This window comes from Haemaphysalis longicornis, unplaced genomic scaffold, assembly GCF_048455015.1.
Source record: "Haemaphysalis longicornis isolate Haplotype H1 unplaced genomic scaffold, Haemaphysalis longicornis Haplotype H1 scaffold_6, whole genome shotgun sequence".
NCBI classification, from domain to species: domain Eukaryota; kingdom Metazoa; phylum Arthropoda; class Arachnida; order Ixodida; family Ixodidae; genus Haemaphysalis; species Haemaphysalis longicornis.
The window spans coordinates 187,629,018-187,649,173 of record NW_027526407.1 but is presented as its reverse complement, the minus strand read 5'-3'; positions in this window follow the sequence as shown (position 1 = coordinate 187,649,173).

The following is a 20,156-nucleotide window of genomic DNA, read 5'->3' as shown; positions in this document are numbered from 1 at the left end:
GCTTCACAGGAACCATGGCATTGTCACCCAAAAACAAGGAAGGGTGTAGCGGAATGTGTTGTCTGCATAGTTTCTTGAGGTGTCTGTGTGTTGTGTCGAGTGCCTTGCATGTGATTAAGATGTGTACTACGGATAGGCCCTCCCCACACCTGCTACACATGGGTCTTGGAGAGCCAGTGAGCAGGTGTGAGTGTGTTACATGTGTAAGGCATATTCGCAAACTAGCTAAGGTAACTTCAATGTGTCTGTTGTGTGAGTCAGTAGTGTATGATCCCAAGTGTGATTTTATTACGCGTAACGTGTTATCTGTCCGTTAACTCCAGTGTGTTGGCCATGTTTTGCGAAGTTGTTGTCTGATGTGTGGCTTCACGTCGGTGTAGGGTAATGGGGTTATGTCTACTGTATTCCAGAGTGTAACAGCAGTAGCCGTTCCATCCGCGGCTTCGTTCCAGGCTATACCACAGCGGCCAGGGACCCAGCAAAGGACGAGTTCAAATTTGTGGACATACACAGACATAATACCCTTGATGATCAGATTTACAACGTTATTTTGTGAAGACTTTGCTGACGGCAATGCCCGCACAACACTGAGGGAATCTGTATAGATAATGAATTGTGGGATGTGGCTTTGAAGTATATGATTAACAACAAGAAGTTCACCGTAAGCCTCTGCCGTAAAGATACTAGTATTAATATTCAGAGTTCTAGTGACATTAAGGCTGGGCCCATGCGCCGCGCAGGACACAGAGGTGGCAGTTTTAGAGGCGTCCGTATAAAATTCAGAACACTGATACTTTTGCTGCAAATACAAGAAGTGCTGCAGAATTGCACATGTGGGAGCTCGGTTTTACATGCGGAGCGTCTTATGCTGGGAGGTATGTCCCGCGGCGTCAGCGGTGGTCCGGCGTCCGCACACCATCATTTCTTGGCCAATCGCCCACGTGGGTACGTGCTATAGAAGAGGAACAACAACAACAACAACAACTCCGGGTGTGCTTGCGCTTGACTCTGTGATTCTTCAGATGAAGTAGGATGGAAGCAACAGCCCCGTCAGTGAGTGTGACGACGCAATTAAGTGAGAGCATCAGCGCAAACACTAACAGCTATTATACCCAACTACAATCCACGGAACGTGTATCGATCTCGTCTTTACCAACTGCAACGGCGACGACTACAAACAACCGCTGCTACGAGATCCACTGAATGTGCACTTCAGCGACCATAAGGCCGTCATACTCAAAGTAAGAAGACGTGCAAACCAAAATAAAGACCTTTAGATACCACTTCATTCTCGTCTCACTCGCGTATATACGCATACAATAAGGAAAATTACACCCATCTCCCCGAAGGGAACCATGAGTAGGATATATGAGCATTACGGGCTTCACTACATTTCCACCAAATTTGGCTAGCAAACATAACGGAAACGCAAACGGAACCCCCATGACGCTCCGCATCCTACTCATGGTTCCCTTCGGGTAGATGGGTGACACTTTTTATCTACATGTGTGCAAGATGTGTCGCATAAGACAGGGAGGAGATGCCATGGTGCTATAAAATATGTTACAGAAGTTTGGATGGTGTTTAAATAGGAAACAGCTAGCTCTGACGCTTCCTTTTTAACTCTGTAAGAGAAGGGCGCAGAAAACGATGGTCAATTTAGGAGGAGTTCAGTCAAGGATGTATCATAAAAACTGATTTAAAAGGATGTTGAGGCATAGATGAAATTTTAAAAGCATAAAGATCTGTGTAGGCTCGCTGATGTTGTAGGTTCCACTTATTACACTCTACGTAGAGGCTTTCGACCGGGTTAGTGCGGAAGGCGCCACATGCCAGGCGGAGCCCCAGATGAAGCACTGGGTCCAGCATTTTGAGGGATGGTTTACTTGCTGACCCATAAACAACACTTCCATAGACCAATCGTGAACCTATCAGGCTAGTAAAAACACGTTAAAGAAGTTGTTTGTCAGCACCATATGAAGAGTAGGAGAGAACCATGAGTATATCCATTGCCTTTAAGCATTTATGTGTAAGTTGTTTTATATGTGGAATGAATGTGAGCTTTTCGTCAAGGACGACACATAAAAACTTGGGTTCATTTCTAACTGAAATTGAGACACCATTGAGTTCGATGTCTGGATCCGGCCAAATACCACGCCTTTTCGAAAACAAAACACAAGTACACCTCACTGGAATATATTTAAAACCGTTGCTATCTGCCCAGCCAGCCAGCTTGTTAACGCCAAGCTGGACTTGGCGCTCGCAGATAGACAGGTTACAAGACTTAAAAGATAATTGCACGTCGTCTACATAGATTGAGCAGGAAATCGATGGTGGCAAGGCCTTTCTGAGTGAATTCATTTTTATAATAAAGAGAGTGCAACTCAAAACTCCGCCTTGTAGCACGCCATTTTCCTGCACATGAACCCTTGAGAGTGCAGTTCCAACTCGCACACGAAAGTTCTTTCAGACAAGTAGCTGGAAAGTGTGTTCAGCATATTACCCGACATGCCGAAGGACTTCAGGTCGCTTAGGATGCGGTACCACCACGCGGTATCGTACGCTTTTTCAAGATCAAAGAATACTCTCATACAGTACTGCTTATGTAGGTAGGCATCTTTATGTAGGATGCTAGCGCTACTAGTTGGTCATTTGTAGATTGCCCCGCCCTGAAGCCTGCCTGGCAGCCCTCGAGAAGACCGTTTTACTCAAGAAAGTACACGAGTCTCCTTTTTATCATCTTCTCGAAGAGCTTACACAGGCAGCTTGTCAGGGCAATGGAACGATAAGTGGCAGGAGAGGAAAGGTCCTTTCTTTCCTTCAGGAAAGCCACTACTTGGCCTCCCTCCAAGATTTTGGAATTCGCCCCAAAAGCCATACTTTCCTGTATAGATGTAGGAGTGTTTTAAGAGTGTCTGGGTGTACGTGTTGTATCATGGTGTATGGAATCTTATCTTCGCCTGGAGCTGAAGGTTTACATGTGCTCAGGGCAGCCCTCAACAAATAGAGTGTAAATTCAGAATTGTAACCAGATTTTGACCTGTTATTGTCATGTAGGAACTTGTTTTCACAAGTGGTTTTATGTCTCAGGAAAGTGTTTCTGTAGTGTGCAGAGCTGGAAACATGTTGGAAGTGTTGTGCAAGTGTGTTAGCCTGGTCTTCGAGTGTGTCCCCTGTTGTACTGATCAAGGGCAGGCTATGTGTATGTTGCCCTCTAAGTTTACGTATTCTTGTCCATACCTTGTGAGTGTCTGTGTATGAGTTAATGGATGTAAGGAAAGCGCGCCAACTCTCCCTTTTCGCCTCACGACGTACACGCTTTACAGAGGCCTTTGCCCGTTTAAACGAGATGAGGTTATCCGACGTGGGGTACGGCGAAGGACACCCCACGCCTTGTTTTGGGTCTCTCGCGCCCGCCTACAGTCCTCGTTTCACCAGAGCCTCCTTGGGTTGCGGGACGCACTGGAGGCCTGGGGAATAGACGTTTCGCAAGCGTCGAAGATAAGCGCCGTAATGAGTTGGGCGGCTTCCTGCACGTGTAGGTGTTTTATGGATGTGTGGTGGAGTTGAAATGTTTGTGTGAATGTGCTCCAGTTTGCTTTTGATTAAATACACCTTTTATGGGAAGATGGACTGCTTGGGCTTGAACCTATGTATGTTAATGAAGTGGGGAAATAGTCCCTACCATATGGGTCTGTGCTCACACCCCACTGAAGACATGGAAAGAGAATTTCGGAGCCAGTAGCCAAGTAAAGATGTGAGTATGTATTGTCTCCTAAGGTATGGTGTGTAGGCTGTTTTTTGTAGAAAAGGCATGCTCCAGAGGATGCAAGAAACTTCTCTATCACGCGACCTCGGGCATCCGTTCAGGAGGAGCCCAAAAGACAGTTGTGTGCATTAAGGTCGCCTGTGAGGATGTATGGTTCGGGCAGCTGGTCAACCAGCACCTCAAAGTCAGAGCTCGAAAGTGCAAGATCAGGAGGAATGTAAATGAAGTATACCGTTATCAACCTATTAAATAATATTGTGCGTATTGCTACAGCCTCAAGGACAGTCTTCAGAGTGAGAGGATGGCATGCTAAGGATTTCCGGGCGATTATTGCCACACCTCCAGAAGAGTGTGTTCAGCCATCCCTGTCTATACCAGGTAACTAATCAAGAAATTTGTGTGTTTATAATTCAAATGTGTTTCCTGAACACACATTACACTTGGCTTATTAGCATGCAGTATTTCGTATACATCTTCGAGATTTTTAAGAAGGCTTCTGCAGTTCCATTGTATTACGTTTCCTCTTCCTATTATGAAGTGTTCGGAGCTACTGGAGTGTGACTATTTACGTAAGGTCTTTCGCGGCTTCCACTCTTGGAAGGGTTTTTTTAACCTTCTCTGGAGGTTTAGATGGAGGGACCCGCTCCTTCGGCTGCGAAGCAAACAGGAAAGTTCCCCCATCCATGACATCATCAGATTTCGAAGGGGTACCCGGCGGACCCGACCCCCCGGACTTGGCGCCCGTTTTGGTCCCCTTGGTTCGACCCGCGACCGTCGAGGGCGTCAGGAGTGCCCCGGGTAGCACAGGCGGTGCTGCGGGGATAGGAACTGCCGCGGTTTCCTCCGTCTCCATACCCTCCGGGCCCTCGCGTGTGGTGGGTGCAGCGGCATCCCCCACGGACGTAGATGCCACCACAGCCGCTGCTGCCTCAGCGAGCGATGCGGAGGTGGGTTGGGCTGCCCGAGGCAACCCAGGGGGTGGGGGGAGGGGGCCGTGGCGGGACCAAGTCCGACTCGCGCTATTAGATCCCCGACGAAACGAGACTTAGATCCCCGACGAAACCAGACACTGCTCCCCCCCCCCCTGGCGAGTTGCGTCGGTGTAGCTGCCCAGGGGGAAAGAGGCGAACCTCTTTCGCGCCTCTGGGCAGGTGATATTTTCAGTGACCTTTACATTTATGATCGCCTTCTCCTGCTTAAACTTTTCGCATTTTCGAGAGTAGGCGGCGTGGGGTCCCTGGCAGTTGGCGGAGGTGAGGGTTTGTGATAGACAATTGTCAGATGGCTGATCATGCTGGGCACACTTTGCGCAGGTCAGACGGCCACGGCAGGAGTTGGTTCCGTGCCCGAACCTCTGGCACTTAAAGCAGCGGCGCGGGTTTGGAATGCAGGGCCGGACATTACAATGTACAAACCCTGCGTTTACGTACTCTTGGAGTGTGGACCGGTCGAACGTAAGGGTAATCTGCTTGGTGGAGACTACTTTGTCATGCCTCCTCATAGTTATGCGCCTCACAGCTGTCACGCCCTGATTTCTCAGGCCCTCCAGCAGGCCGGCATCTGTCTCATTCATGAGGTCTAGTTCAGAGATGACACCTTGAGTACTGTTCAGGCTCCGGTGGGGTGTCACCCTGATTGCAAGATTGGCTATGCGAGTTTGTTCAAGAAGGATCTTGGCATGCTGTTCGTTGTGTACTTCAACCAGGATTTCTCCAGTTCTTTGTTTTTTGGCCTTTTATTTGTCACAAATGATACCCTCCAAAAATTTTGATATTAGGAACACGGACTGTGATGCAAGAGGCTTTTTTTGTTCAGTGGATTCCAACACCAAAAATGGGGGTAGTTATCGGGCTTTGGAAAACTGATGGCTGGGAGTGGCGGAAATGGACCTTCGGTGCGGCCCCTTTTGGGGGGCCGATCATGTTTGGGGGGGGGGGAGGTTACGATTTACCATATGGCATGTAAAAGAAGCAGGGGACCGGGGTTCTTTCTTCTCAAACGTTACCCTGTTAGTAAGAGAGGTCCCGGAGCTCCCTGACGGGTAAACAGACAGGGAGCCCATCCGCCGGAGCTTGACCTGGGCTCCCACGGCCACCGTTTGAGATTTCTACCCTTCACCTTTATACAGATCACCCCGGTAGGTTAGAGCTTATGTTGAGGGCTCGGGGTCCACGGTGTCGCCAATACCGTGACCAAGATTGCTCAAGGTGCCCCGTGCGGGGTTGATGTCAAAGTTGACACCGAGGTCATTAACCTCTGCCATACAAGGTGGAACTTCACCATTGGTGTTACAGGTGATTAGGACGTAATGCTTTGTATAACAATCAATCAATCAATCAATCAATCAATCAATCAATCAATCAATCAATCAATCAATCAATCAATCAATCAATCAATCAATCAATCAATCAATCAATCAATCAATCAATCAATCATGTATATTTATTGTGCCCAGGAACAGCCTGAGGCCTTGTTGCTGGCACACAGATTGATAAAAGTGAAAAAAAAGGAAAAAAGTGAAAGGAAAGAACACTTTCACAAAGTAAAAGATAGAAGAGTAAAAAATAACTTTTACAATGTATATTACAAAGTATACCGTACAAACCACTACAAAACATACATACTACCACAAAACACAAACAAAACTGACAGGTACAACAGAATTCGTAATTACATCGTACAGATGAAACAGAACATCTGCACACTACAGATAATCGTGGAACATTTTAACAGCAATCCGTAAAATAGAAAACAACAAAAAAGCCATATAAACCGCATACTATCCATATAGTAAGGCAAGCAGGTAAAAAGAGGTTACTATAACCAGAACAAGATCCATTCAGTATGACGGAACAAAGAAATATTCCATTTAGTCCCGTGTAAGAGAATAAGAGGGAGCATTAGCGAATGAAACTAATAATAATAATATTAATAATAATAATATTCAATCAATCATGTTTATTTACGTGCCCAGGAACAGCCAAAGCCCTGAGTGCTGGTGCGCGGATAGTTACATAAAAACAAAACGCAAGAAACTTATGGGAAGGAACAAACATGCATGGACACACACACAAATTGAAGTAGTAGCCGCCAGGAACGCCACATTCCAAACGGCACATCAGGCGCCGGCACGTGCGAGATCCCGCTTGCCCTGTGCCAGGCAAGGGGCCCGCGAGCACTGCGAAGGCGGGAAATTTGAAATGCGTTGGGCAAACCTCCGTTCAATTCATCAGGGGAGGAGTGAGACAGGGCAGCGAAGAGCGTGATTTGTGGTAGCAATGAGCGGACAACGGCGCCACACAGCCTGTTATGGCGAATTACAGCTCTGCACTTCCGATCACTTTCACGTTGAGTGGAAAGGCGTTCATTTTTTTGAAAGGACGCCATCAGTGCCACTAAGAAAGCTTTCGCTTTAAAAGGGTCCGGGAACACTTTCTTAATACGAATATAAGTTCTGTAATGTGAAATGAAGTAAAAGCTTTAGAAAGTTCACATATATGTACGTGCACGCTGATAGCAGAAAAGCTGCTGAAGTAATTGCAATCAACCGTTTCGGCATGATCCGATCCTACTAGCCAACAACGCTACGTTTAATGGCGCTAATGCTGCTTAAAGTGCGGCTTTGGCTTTCTGTGACAATCTGAAACGTTTTTCCGCAGTCAGACACTGTCTCTCGATCAGTTCCCAGCTATCATCCCAGACGCTCTGTATCATCGCGACCAGGTTTTTCCAAAACAGGTTCTGTTTTAGCCTTTGGTACGGACAGCCAATTGCGGGCGCATCTAGAACTCTATGGGAGAACCGTTCGTTTGGAGGGGGATTCAAACAGACTGCAGCAGCTGCTGCTGATTTCGATGAGGATGTGTGTCCAGCTTTCTGCCACACCTTGCTCCCCCATTTTTATTTATTTCATATCATATATTCTTTTATTCAGACAATCGAGGTCTGGGCTGGAGAGGAAAAAGTGAGATTAACTCAGCCTCACGGAAACCTTGTCCCGTGTACATGCGGTGCTGCACACCAACCGTGGGAAACAAAAAAAAACGACAGAAAACCAGAAAACGTGCTATACAAAGTTTAGGCAGGAAGGTCATTAATACTCATTTTTTAAAAGCAAATTAACAAAACTTACAACAGGGCAGACAGCCCCAAAAATAACACGCAACATTGGAGAGTTGCAAGAATGGCCTTGTGAATGTTTACGTTTTTGCACAAAGCGACGTCACAAAATTCACCCCCCTCGGCTTGTGGGCGGGTGGGATAGCTGCTGATAACTGTGAAAATTGCGAGAGCGCACTGTGTAGTGCCTGTCTGTCAGCCATGTCGACGGTGTACTTTGGTCGCGCAAGTTTTGGTGTACGTAAACAACAACTGCCTGCTGTCATCATTCGAAGCCCTGTTTAAGCGGGTAAAGGTATATTGCGGTGGGTGAAGCAGAGCTGTTGCGTGTTCTCAAGATCTCTTGCTGATGTACTGTTCTGGAGCTTGCCACCTAATCCAATGGCTTCTGCAGGAGCAACTTTGACCGCCTGGATTTATTCGTTTTCTTTTTAGGAAGAACAAAAACAGAAACGTCGAAGCTACGTCATATCAAAGCTCAGGCGGGAACGCACAATCTATGAACTTTGTGACGGAGTGTGGATTTGTGCCTCATCATAGAGTAAGGAGAAATTCTAGTGTCGTTTCGATTGTCGTTCGATTGTCGATTGTCGAACCGCGCGTCAACGTTATACCGGATTCCAAATAAAGCGACAATATTCAACGGTCCCTAAAATCTCCCACCTCCGAATTGTGGGGCTCACCATACCAAAATACGAATCGGCTACGAAATAATTTTCCCCCTCCAACGCACAGTCACACAACAAATGCATCTAATCCGTCCAGTCTCTCACCGAAGATTCAGTCTTCAAGAATCAGATACGCTTCGCATATTCCAGGCCACTTTTATTAACCGAACTGCGTAGAGCATTCCGTACCTGGCACTAAAAACCTCCGAATAAGCTGAACTGAACAAGGCGATATCTGAAGCCTACAAAATCGCAGTAAACCGGCCCACCAACACGGGAACAAAGAATTGCTACAACAGTGCGTCCACAGCGCGTGGACGCGAACCAAGTAACACATCGAATATTACAATTTGTAGGCTTCCAACTCCCCTCTAAGAAAACAGCCATGTCTCCCCCGCTAGGATATTCAACCTCACAAAAGAAAGTTCACAAGACATATTCCTGTAGCCATTACACAACACATCGGCGTGTCATCAATCACACGTAACATGATTCAACCTATAGGGCAAGGTACGACGGGCAGCAAGGACACGAGGAATTCATGCACAATACGATAACCCCCCTCACTCTCTACGCAGACGCATCCGCCTACCACCAAAAACATGCCAACGCTGGTATAGTGACTGACGCCAACAGAAAAGAACTAACAGCAGTAAATACCCTCGCAACATCCGTAGAACCAGCAAGAGGAGTTGCTGCCACCATATCTGCCACCAACCGCGAGGAATATACGATTATACTGACTGACTACCCATCTGCCTGCCGGAATTTTCTCACCGAACGAATATCCCTACAGCATTGGCTATTCTAGAAGAAGTTAGATTTCAGAACTACACATTGTCTGGTCTCCTGGGCAGGGATCTTTCAAGGCAATGAGTTCGCATACGCCACTGTCCCCGCCCATACACTCCGGGACCTTTCTCAAGGAGTAGATTTAGATTTAAAAGCTCCACATATGTCCAAGCCAACGCCTCTGCCTAAATACGCCGACATATTTATCCAGTACCGGCACGAGAGCCAAAAATACCCATTACCCCACCCACACCTATCCGGATCCACAGCTAGGGCATTTTGACGACTGAAAACTTCCACTCCTTCACTACCCTACTCCTTACCATGTAACCCACCCTCTACCGCCTCCCGCGAATACTTCCCTCCAACTCCCCTGTGGCACCCTAAACTACCTAGTAGGAGAGTGTCCTCTAACCCCATCACTTATTCCACAACCTCAACCCACATACGAGTAGTGGGTGGCGCGGCTGACTAGTTTCGGCTTCTCCGGCGAGCGTAGCCTCGTGGAAAGGGCCCCAGTTACCAGAGAAGGCCAGGCTATCGAACGAAAAAATAATGGTTATAATAAGAGATTGCTCAAGGCCGCATAGGAAAAAATGATGGGTGGGAAGGAAGAAGGCTTCAGTAGTACGCTAACCTTGACGAATCCTAGACAAGACGGCGTAGTGCGCTTAAAGTCTATTTGATGGGGCCCTTAGGACGGATCCAGTCCTCGTAAGTGAGGACCCATGCCGGTCGGCGTGACGACCATGGCCTTGTGATACCAAATCAGTTCCATACAAGGTGATGGATCGTCGGTCTCAGCGCGTGTCCACAAGCGTAGGAGAAGTCGGAAGGTAGCGATGGGGATGCCTTCGCCTTTGATGAACAGCAGTGTGGACTACAACATTGGAATTTCCACCGCGTCGGATTCTGCTGGAGGTTTGCTTCCGCTTGGCCCCGATGTCATAGCTAATGCATTTCCAGACCGCGTTCGATTAGGCAAGATCTGCTCAGCGCGGGAAGGCCCTGAGGCACTGGATACGGATGTAAGGTTATTGTCTTTAGGAGATCGCGGAGGCGGCGTTCGTTCTCGGTCCGTCTTTGTCACGAGCAACCAGCTATACGGGGTGCATGGGTGCATTCCATAAATTTATTCCGGTGTTTCATGATGGGCAATGTGTTAGAATGCAACAAATAAAATAACACCTTTTCTTCGTCTGCATAATGCTGATAAAGCTTCACTCACGTGACAAGAATACCTTTGCTGGCCTGTGCTGAGGTTCCATCGATGGTTACTGTTCGCACAGTTGACGTAATGAAACTCCATCATTTGCAGCGTTCATTTAAACCATTGTTCCCTAGCTTCACCTTCTAAGCAAACAGCCAATGTGAGTCATTAGTGCTTACTAGCCTACGCTCACCGTGCTTTTCCGGACAAAGCAAGCTGTTGTATTGAATTTCAATTACACGGCGTACAAAAACCTGGTTTGAAACCAGGCTACAAAGTACCATCAGCAGTGAGGATGCAGCATGTATGAAAATTTAGTCGTAGAATCTATGAGAATAGGAAAGCGGATTTTCACTTCGCGCGTATTTCTTTCGTTATACGTAAAAATGTGTTCCGACTCTTGGCTATTCGCTGAAGTAATATCGAGAGCAAGAGTGAAAGCATGTTGGTGAGATGGGAGAACAAACTCGATGCTCCGTTCGGCTCTTGACGAACGAATCAGAGGTAAAATAGTGCTGTTATTTCTAACGGCGATTCAGCAAAACTTGCAATCGCTTGCCAGCCGTGGGGACGTCAGAGACAAGCCCTTCGGCTGGCTGCCACACCTGCAGCTGAGTGTGAGTGACACAAGCCCGTGTAATCATGTGCCCGCGAAAAAAAGTGTCACAAGCAGCCATGTACGGTCATTGTTAAGTAAAACGCGAAGGCAACACTAGGATCACAGAACGTAGGAAATTGGACATTTTAATTTATGCAAGTCCAATATTATTTCTCTTTATTCGCAAAGTAATATATCAGTGCACCGTCACGGCACGACAGGAAACAGATTAAGTCAGCTCAAACGAATCATGCGATCAGTGTTTCATATCAGGCTTCAAATTTTGTTGTACCTGCTTCATACCACTCGCGCTAATCTGACGCTTAATTTTTCAGGAGTTTAGAAAGAGTGCAGAACGCGCGGTTTCGGTAGTTTTTTTGGAAACTAAGAAACTGTTGGTGCATCGACCTCGCAATTTTCCCACTGCACGTGTTTTCCATTGGCGTTCTGCTTCATCGCGAGTGCGCTTCTACGCTTCCGTAATTCTCGCCTTTGATTCCTACGAAAATTATGTGGGCTCATGCACAAGTTTAAGTGAAAACTTATGTGTGAAAAGTACGGGTTTTGTGATTTATGGCTCACGGGCTGAACAAGAAAGCAGAATCAAAGTCCAAAACGCGAAATGTAGGATATGGCATAAAACCCCCATTGTGACATTCATGGGGCCGTAGGAGCTGGTTCCTCGCCATCTGGCGGGAATCATATGGGTCAGACTGGACGCTGTTTCATTGTAAGAATAAAAAAATACGAACGTGTCATTAAAAACAGGGAGCTATTACACTTGGGAATACATTGCGACGAGTGGGGATTTTCTGAAAGATTTCAAACCACCATGTGACAGTGTACGCATAAAGAGCAACCAGACAGGGGAATAATGAAAGCTCACGCAATAGTAAAACGCGGAGACAAGTGCGTAAGCCAGCCATCACTCATAATATCTCAAAAACAAATAGCCTATTTGAATATGAATGTATCACGCCCTGCCGGTTATCAGTTTGCGACTGCGCCGAGCAATTTGTATGTTTTTTTAAAGCAAATCTGTCTAGCTCTTCCAGCCAACGGTTCTTTCGTGGCATTCGGCATGAGAAACTCCCAACGCGGCGGAGGTGGCGGCGGGAGGAGGGGGGCGGGTGGTTTCACTCACGGAGCACACCAGGGATGGCGTGACCAATTTACCCAGCGTTCTCCGCGCGCAAGTGCCCGCTCGCCAGCGGTGGCATCGGCAGCTCGGCTTTGTCGTCTGCTTTAGCAATGGTTGTTTTGGGCCTGTTTTGGTGGAGCTTCGCGTCCATTGCGCGCTGCCTTCGCGCGGCTTGATTAACTTGTTAGACAGCTCCTCCAGCGTAACCCGCACCCGACAGAATAAAGTGGTCACACGGCAAACATACGTAGGATTGATTTGCAGGGCGGGAAAACAAAATGTACAAACCCCATGCAGACATCTGGTCACTAGAGAAACGCTACTTTTTGCGCACTGCTTGCCACGAATGGGATTCCAATTTCTAAATTGGTGAATAGCAATTCGGTTGTGTTTTAAGAGGTATTACAAAGGGAGAAAGTAGCAACTGGTTCTGATAGATATCTATTATAAAAGTTCCCTGAGCTTTCTCGCAATTCTCAAACTTACTAAACTAACTAGTACAAATCATTATAAATGGGAATCACTAAGGCTACCTACCGAATTGTTTCGGTGCGTGCACTTCTGTGGAGCGGTGGTGTAGCCCTAAGCTAGCACATTAGGATAGCTAGGTTCCGCTGCCTCACCCTTCGAAAGACGCTCCTCTCAGTTTTCTTCCTCCCGAATCTCGGCCGGGCTACAGTGGCAGCGTCCGTCGCTGTAGCCCGGCCGTGGCCGACGCTGCTGCTGCGTTCGGGACGCCGCCCCTGTGAATTCCTGGTAACGGCTGGAAGAATCTCTGGTTTCACTCTTTGTAGAGCCACGTGTGTGAATTCAAGTGACGTCGCATGGGGAATTGCCGTGGGTTTCATTTAAAGCTTCGCTTGAGAACCACCTTCACAGCGTAAAATGTAGCCAATCTTTTCTTTATTATATGTTATTGTGTAGCTATTTGCAGCAGAGCAAAGTTCGCCACGACACCTCGCATATGACGAACGTGTACGCGATCCCGACCAGGGGAAGCGGTGATCTTTCTGAAGCATCTGTTTTGGTATGCGACGCCGTGTTACACGTTATGCGTTTCTATGGTGGCTAGCGACCGTGGCCCCGGACGAACTACGATGATAAGTCGGGCCCTTTAGGTGGCCAGCACTTAAAAATGAACGGAGTGAAATATTTGCTATGGAAAAGCAAGTAAATTGAACTCAAACGCTTTAGAGAACAAGTGTAAAGCGTGTCTGTGGTGACGATGTTCGCCGATTCTTTGCTAAATGGTACATGTGTCACCGGCGCCAAACAAAACACTCATCATCCCTTGTCATGACTGTAACCTCTCGGCCCTCCTCAATAAATGAAAGCGGGACCTCTTCTCGCGCCCCCTTCAAGTATGAAACTGTATGACGCGGAGCAACAATAATACAGGATTCGGGAAAAAGGCGGTGGTGGTGGTGAGGAGTATAAAGTGGTGCCGTAACGATACTAACCGCGAAGATGGCCATGCTTCACTGCGCAACATCATTTGCCCGAAAGCTAGCTTACAACCAAGCTTACAGTGATCTCCTTAATAAAGTCGGCTCACCTCTGAGAAGAAACGCATTCCTTGTACATTTTCTCTCAAAATACGGAAGCTCCAAGACATTTTACTATCTTTCATAGTTTTTTTCCGTATGCTGAACTACATTTTTTAGGTATTTTAAGTGCGAATGCACTTTATAAGCGACCCCAAACCATCCACCGCCGGCGGCGGCGGCGGCGGCGGCGGCGTCCGCAGTGCTCCTCTATATTTAAAAAAAAGAAACAGCATCCGGCGCCAGGTTTCGATCCGAGGACTTTGCGGCCGCAGCGCGACGCTCTACCGACCAAGCCACGGAGGCGACGCTGATATCAGTGTTAGTGACGCGCCTTATATCTTTAACGCATTCAAACTACGTCGTCAGCGGCGTGCGTTGGCGACTCAGCGGCGTTATAGCGGCTTGATAACTGCGTGGTGTACACGTGATACTACAAACCCGATGGAAGAGATGGAAGAGAAGGCGGCGAGGCGGTGGGCTGCGGGGGCCGAGCGCAAGCGCCGCAAGCGGGCCGACAACCGTGCATTCGCACTTTCACATTCTCCCCCTCGGGGAAATGCGGGGGAATTTTTTTCATACGCGGAGCACAATACCCGAAGTGCCTGAGTTTTTGTCCGAAACTATCCAGAGAACGGGGGGGATTGGACATGTGCAGCTCCGCTGGTTATGTATTTTGTGCGTCCAGGAGACTACGCACTTTTTCTGTTGGGGCTGTAGGCTGGGCTGGCCGTTGCGTAAGGAGGCGGGCCACCCGCGCCCACAAATTCTGCACGGCGCCTGTGGCCGACGGGCCAGGGCCGTAGAGTAAAGAGACGCAGACGCAGGGCTGGCGTTCGAGCCTCGGGGGCCAACTCCGTTATCTTCTTTATTGGACCACGCAACCGCATAGCGATGACAATGGTGCTGTTGCGGATGCTGCTAAAGATGGCCTCCTCCCTAGCGAGCAGGTTGAAGTGAGCGATGAAAAGTGCTGAGAATGGACATGACCCTTATACACAACTGCGTAAAAGCGTTAACTATGTGCAAGTGAGATGACAGAAGAAAGCGCTATCAGCACAGATATGTACAAATGATATCTTTGTCAATTGAGATCGGTATTTTCAATGTTCGCGCCCAGTCGGGGTCCTTGCAGCACCGGTAGCCACAGAGGGAATTCCGGAGGTCTGGGCTGGGAGTGCGGCAGAGGTCTGCCCGCGTTACGGATAATGCTGTTCCACGAATTCGAGAGGTCGTAGTGCGTAAGTCTGTGAACAGAGACTCTCGGATGAGTTGGAGAGAACATTATGATGCGGGTACGTGCTCGAGAGTCGGCAGGTGGAAGGAGAACCCTGGGTCTGGGATGGTGCCGATGTCGAAAGTGGATGCGTGTAGAAGCAGACATGGATGTGGGGATGGAGTGATGGCGTGGTGGTCGACCACGGCGTCGATGCCACGTACGGCGCTTGGTACGCCATGCCATCTGCCTCGCCGCCAAACCGAATGCTTTCTTTCGCGCCACGGGGCTCAGTGACTGGGGCGAACCTCATATGAGCAACATTTAGCTGATATGCTGGGCATTGGAGACCGAGGTTGCCGATGCGAAAACCAATGGCGCGAGTTCTACGCTGGCCTCTAGCAGTTGAAGAGGAATTGTGGTCAGGATCGACGGAGGCACACGGCAGTGCATCGGGTAAGGTAACTGGAGCTGAGCAAGGTAACTGTGTTGGTTCGTTTGGTGGAGCAAGGATTCCGAGGACTGTCGGAGGCGCTGTGGAGCTCACCTAAGGAGTGGACAACGGCTTTAACGTTTCAGGGGCAGAAGTGTGCCGCTGAAGATGGGTGAGCGGGCAATCAATGATGCAGGGATGTGTCAAGGGGGCGCTTGTTGAAGTGTCAGTCACTTGAGGTGGATTTGGCGTCTTTATTTTGGCTTGGCCAGAAGGGATCTCGATGTTTTTGTCAGTACCGGTGATTGTCAGCGACGGGGAGGACGATTGCGCAGTTGACGACGTCTCCATAGGCGCGCCGTTGTCATTGAGTTCGGGGAAATTGGTAGGAGGCTCGAGTTTCAGCATATGCGCTGGCGGTTGTGCCTGCGAAGTTGGTGAGCTCGGTTGGGTCGCGAGCGGGGGAAGACGAACCACTGGTATGCCGAAGCACTCTAGCACGGCGTCTTCAAGGTCGTAGTAGAGATTTGGTCTCGATGGTTGCACGTGGAGTTGGGTAAAGACCTCGCTCGGGAGAGCCCGGAGCGTGATGTTGTCCTTGTGACTTGGCTAAAGAAGCCGCGGATTCAAATGTGGCTCTCCATGAGCGCGAACCACAGCTCTGGGTCCTTGGGGTTGAAAGGTGGCATAGGAGGGAATGGCGAAGATGGCGGCTCGCTGTTGAAGCCTCGCTGATACCCCAGCGGTGAATGCATCGTTGGGTTGAGTCCGGTGTCTCCGGGTCACCACTTTTGTAGGCTGGACTGGCCGTTGCGTAAGGAGGCGGGCCGCCCGCGCCCACACATTCTGCACGGCGCCTGTGGCCGACGGGCCAGGGCCGTGAAGTAAAGAGACGCAGACGCAGTGCTGGCGTTCGAGCCTCGGGGGCCAACTTCGTTCTCTTCTTTATTAGACCACGCACCGCATAGCGATTACAATGGTGCTGTTGCGGATGCTGCTAGAGGGCAATAAAGCTTTTTCAGTGGTACCATGCACGGCAGAAAGAGGGAAAGCTCTAACTAGCACAGATGCAGGGTTGTTCTGGCAAAAGGGGCGTTCAGAAAAAAATCCCGCCATCTCCACGAAGTGAATGATGATGAGAGGGGCGAAGCTCTAATGCTTATCGGTAAAACCGTGAAAAGCTCGCCTACACATCATTCGAACACTCGATACGTTGTTATAGGGGTGTTTTTTTATGTGGATTTATATAGATGGTGGATGATCTCTCGGAGCAACTCGTACTGCTCGGCGTTGGTGATTTGCATGAGCTTGACGTACTCGTCCGTGTCTATGATGTCTTGACGCTTTCGCACCGCGGCACGCGAAGGGGTATAACGAGACGCAGCAGGTCTTCGTTTGGAAGGAGGTCGTCGTCTTGGTGGTGGTGGTGTACGACAGGATCGTCGTCTTTGGCGGCGGCGGCGGCGGCATCGAGTGATCGAGATTCTCGTTCTTGCTGATATTGCTCGATGAGCTGAGCCACGATGGGGTCGTCGTCAGCAGGGCTGTACTCGCGCCGTTTAGCAGCGATGATGTCCTTCTTTTCTTCGTAGATGCGCACGTACTTGTCGTTGTCTAGTACGTCCACAGTTTCGTTTCTGAACGGTACGTAGAGAAGTACTTGTTCCCGCATGTAGTCCTTCATCGCTTGCTGGTTGATATCGAAATGGCAGCAACGAGAGACGGGACAGGGCCCAAGCAAGTCTTGAGCTCGCAGGCTACGAACGACAACATCTTCTTCTTCCTCTCCTCCTTGTTGGGTAGCAACGAACGCGTTGATAAAGATTCTTCCATTCTCAGGTCATTCGGTTCATTTATTCCTTACCAGCTTCGCGAGGTCCGGTTAGTGTGGGTCCCTGGTCACGCAGGGACAATATTCAATGAACTGGCAGACCAATTAGCCAATGTGGCTCTTGGGGGTCCTGCCGTCGTGATTGCCGAATTGACAGTTTTCTTTTGGGGGCGAGGTTCAGGTGCCTTCAAGTTTTACAGAATAATCAGCAAGATGCCCTTCGTTCATGCTCCGACTATATTCACCTCTCTCACTTATGGAAGCCTAAATTCTGCGAATCTCGTAAATGTGAGGTCGCAATCACAAACTTTCGTTGCAGAATCCCCCCTTTAAATTTTTATCTACACAAAGCTGGTCAGGCGTTATCTCCTCAATGCCCTTTCTGCAAGGCCCCCGACACAATAGAACACTTTCTTTTAAATTGCCGCAGCTTTTCCTCGATGCGACGTACGCACCTTGAATACACGTTTAATAGGCTTAATCTCCCTTTATCTTTAAACGTTATTCTTTCCCTGGGTGCTTCCGTCATAGGATATTGCCACCGAGATGTTGTGATGGCCTTTCATTCCTTTGTTGTTATTCTTTCCCTGGGTGCTTCCGTCATAGGATATTGCCACAGAGATGTTATGATGGCCTTTCATTCCTTTGTTGCGGCGACAGGCCGGATGCCCTGCTAGATAGCTATGCCTTCATTCGCAAGTTTTTTTTCTGACAATCCTGTTCTATCCAAAGATTTCTTTTTCTACTCTCAATGTCTCAATGTTTTTGTCGTACTTCTTTTTTTTAAAACTAAACGGGGTCACAGCCTAAAATAAACCGGGACACAGTCTCAAATAAGCCGGGTCACAGCCTAATTATTACAGGCAGCTTCTTACAATCCCCCGCGTGGGTACGCGCCATGACATAAGGAACCAACCAACCAACCAACCAACCAACCAACCAACCAACCAACCGACCGACCGACCGACCGACCGACCGACAGGGCAGGGATGATTGTGGCAGGGTGATCCTGCCACAATCATCTTGAATGTGCCGTGTAGAATGTGCCGTATACGGCCGGGACAGGGCCCGAACAAGACAAGCTTGGCCCCTAAAAGGGAGATGGGAAAGGGATTGGGAAGCCGCGGGTGGCCATCCTAGTTCCTGTAGTCCGCACGTCGCCGCCGCCTCCTTCACCCAAGAGATCGGGGCTTCGCGGTCTGCAAGCTGGCAACTGCTCAACGCACTCTCGCATCGCTCTACAGCAATGGGAGGTGGTAGCGGCGGATTGAGTGGGCATATCAAACCGAACAAGGTGCGGGGTAGTGTCCGAAGTCATGTATATTAGTATGAAACTCTATGTCAGAAGTGTCTCAGCCGTTTTAGAAGAGTGCATTGGAGGTGGGAAGATGCGGCGGAGGGCGACGTGGTTGTGGTGGGTATGAGTTTGAGGTCTTCGGCAGCTGCGAGCGTTGAAAGCCTACCGCGAAGGGTGGGCAGGGGGATAGAAGTGCCGGGGACTCTGTCGTCCTCTGTAGTGGTATGGGACGTCAGTGTAAGTTTTCGGGAAGTAGAGAAAGCAGGTGTATCTTGGTCAATGTTGGAGAGGGAGAGGCATCGTCTCGTAGTGCCTGGGTAAGGTGATCACGGGCCGTGTTTTGAGTCACTTCGCTCGCAGGGAGAGAGGTGTGGCTGGGTGTCCACACGAAGCGGGTAAAGGAAAGGGTGGGAAGGTGAGACGGATGTGCAGTTTCAGGGGGAAACCCGACGTTGAGGATAGCGGCGGAAGGCAGCTTGGGAGTGTGTAAACAGCGCGATAGTTGGGCCCGTAACGTCAGTAATGGCAAGGGCTGTAGCGGCTTCTTCGGCCGTGTTCGTTGATGCTGTGCACACGCTGGAAGGAATGAGTGTGGTGGCGTCGGAGCGCGTTAAGGAAGTTGCGTGTGCCCGTTGTCGAGGTAAGGGAGCAGCACCGCTGTCGAGGGTGTTGCCGTTTTGTCGAAGCAGAAGGCTATTCCGACATTGTCGAAAGCGACAGCGTGCCTTTATCACAGTACAGGTGCCTTTAGTGACAGTAAACGAGCCTGTGATCACCGGCGCTTGTTCATTTACTGGTTCATGGGTTTTTTTCACAAGAAAATGTCAGTGGCGAAAAACGTTGCTCAAGATCGTTATTGTGGTATTTGTTGCTTTATGAATGCAGGGCGCATGCTCGCCACGCAAGCAGCACGCGGTTGAGGTTGTAGAATAAGAAAACCGCAGTCGCGCGTTGCCGTTGTGTGAGGATGCATAGGGTATTTCTAATCAGCACAGGTGAACGCAAAGCTTACCTTAGCATCAGTTAGTCGTGGGTTGTCTAGTGCATGCACATTTTTCACGTGGTTTGTCAAGCACAAGTACATTTAACATTTCGATTTGCGCTACTCGTAGGGGTTTTTCAGGAAAATAACTGTTTCTCTTGTTGTTGCAATGATGCACATGCAATTACGAGTGTCGACGCGGTCACCAATGTTGCTGAGTACCAGGAGGATATCAATATTGCAGTAAGATAAAAAAAATGCTCCGGCTTAGCCCAACTGGCCCTGGATATGCAAAGCAAAGGCTTCGTTTAGCCTCGTTAGGTTTTGCTTCACTTGGTTTGCTCTTCCGCAGTCTCAAACGCTAGCTTCGCACGCTTGGAATTCTCAACCCTCTACAGTGAAGCAGATCGCCGGGTTACATTCACAGGTTGGTGAGACGTCGCCAGTCAACAACAGTTCAAAGCCTGCAACTCCGGCGTAACACTCTGGGAAGACGGACAGGCGTCGCCCTCATCCATGGCCAAGCTCGCACTGACTAGACGACCGCGGCGCTCAT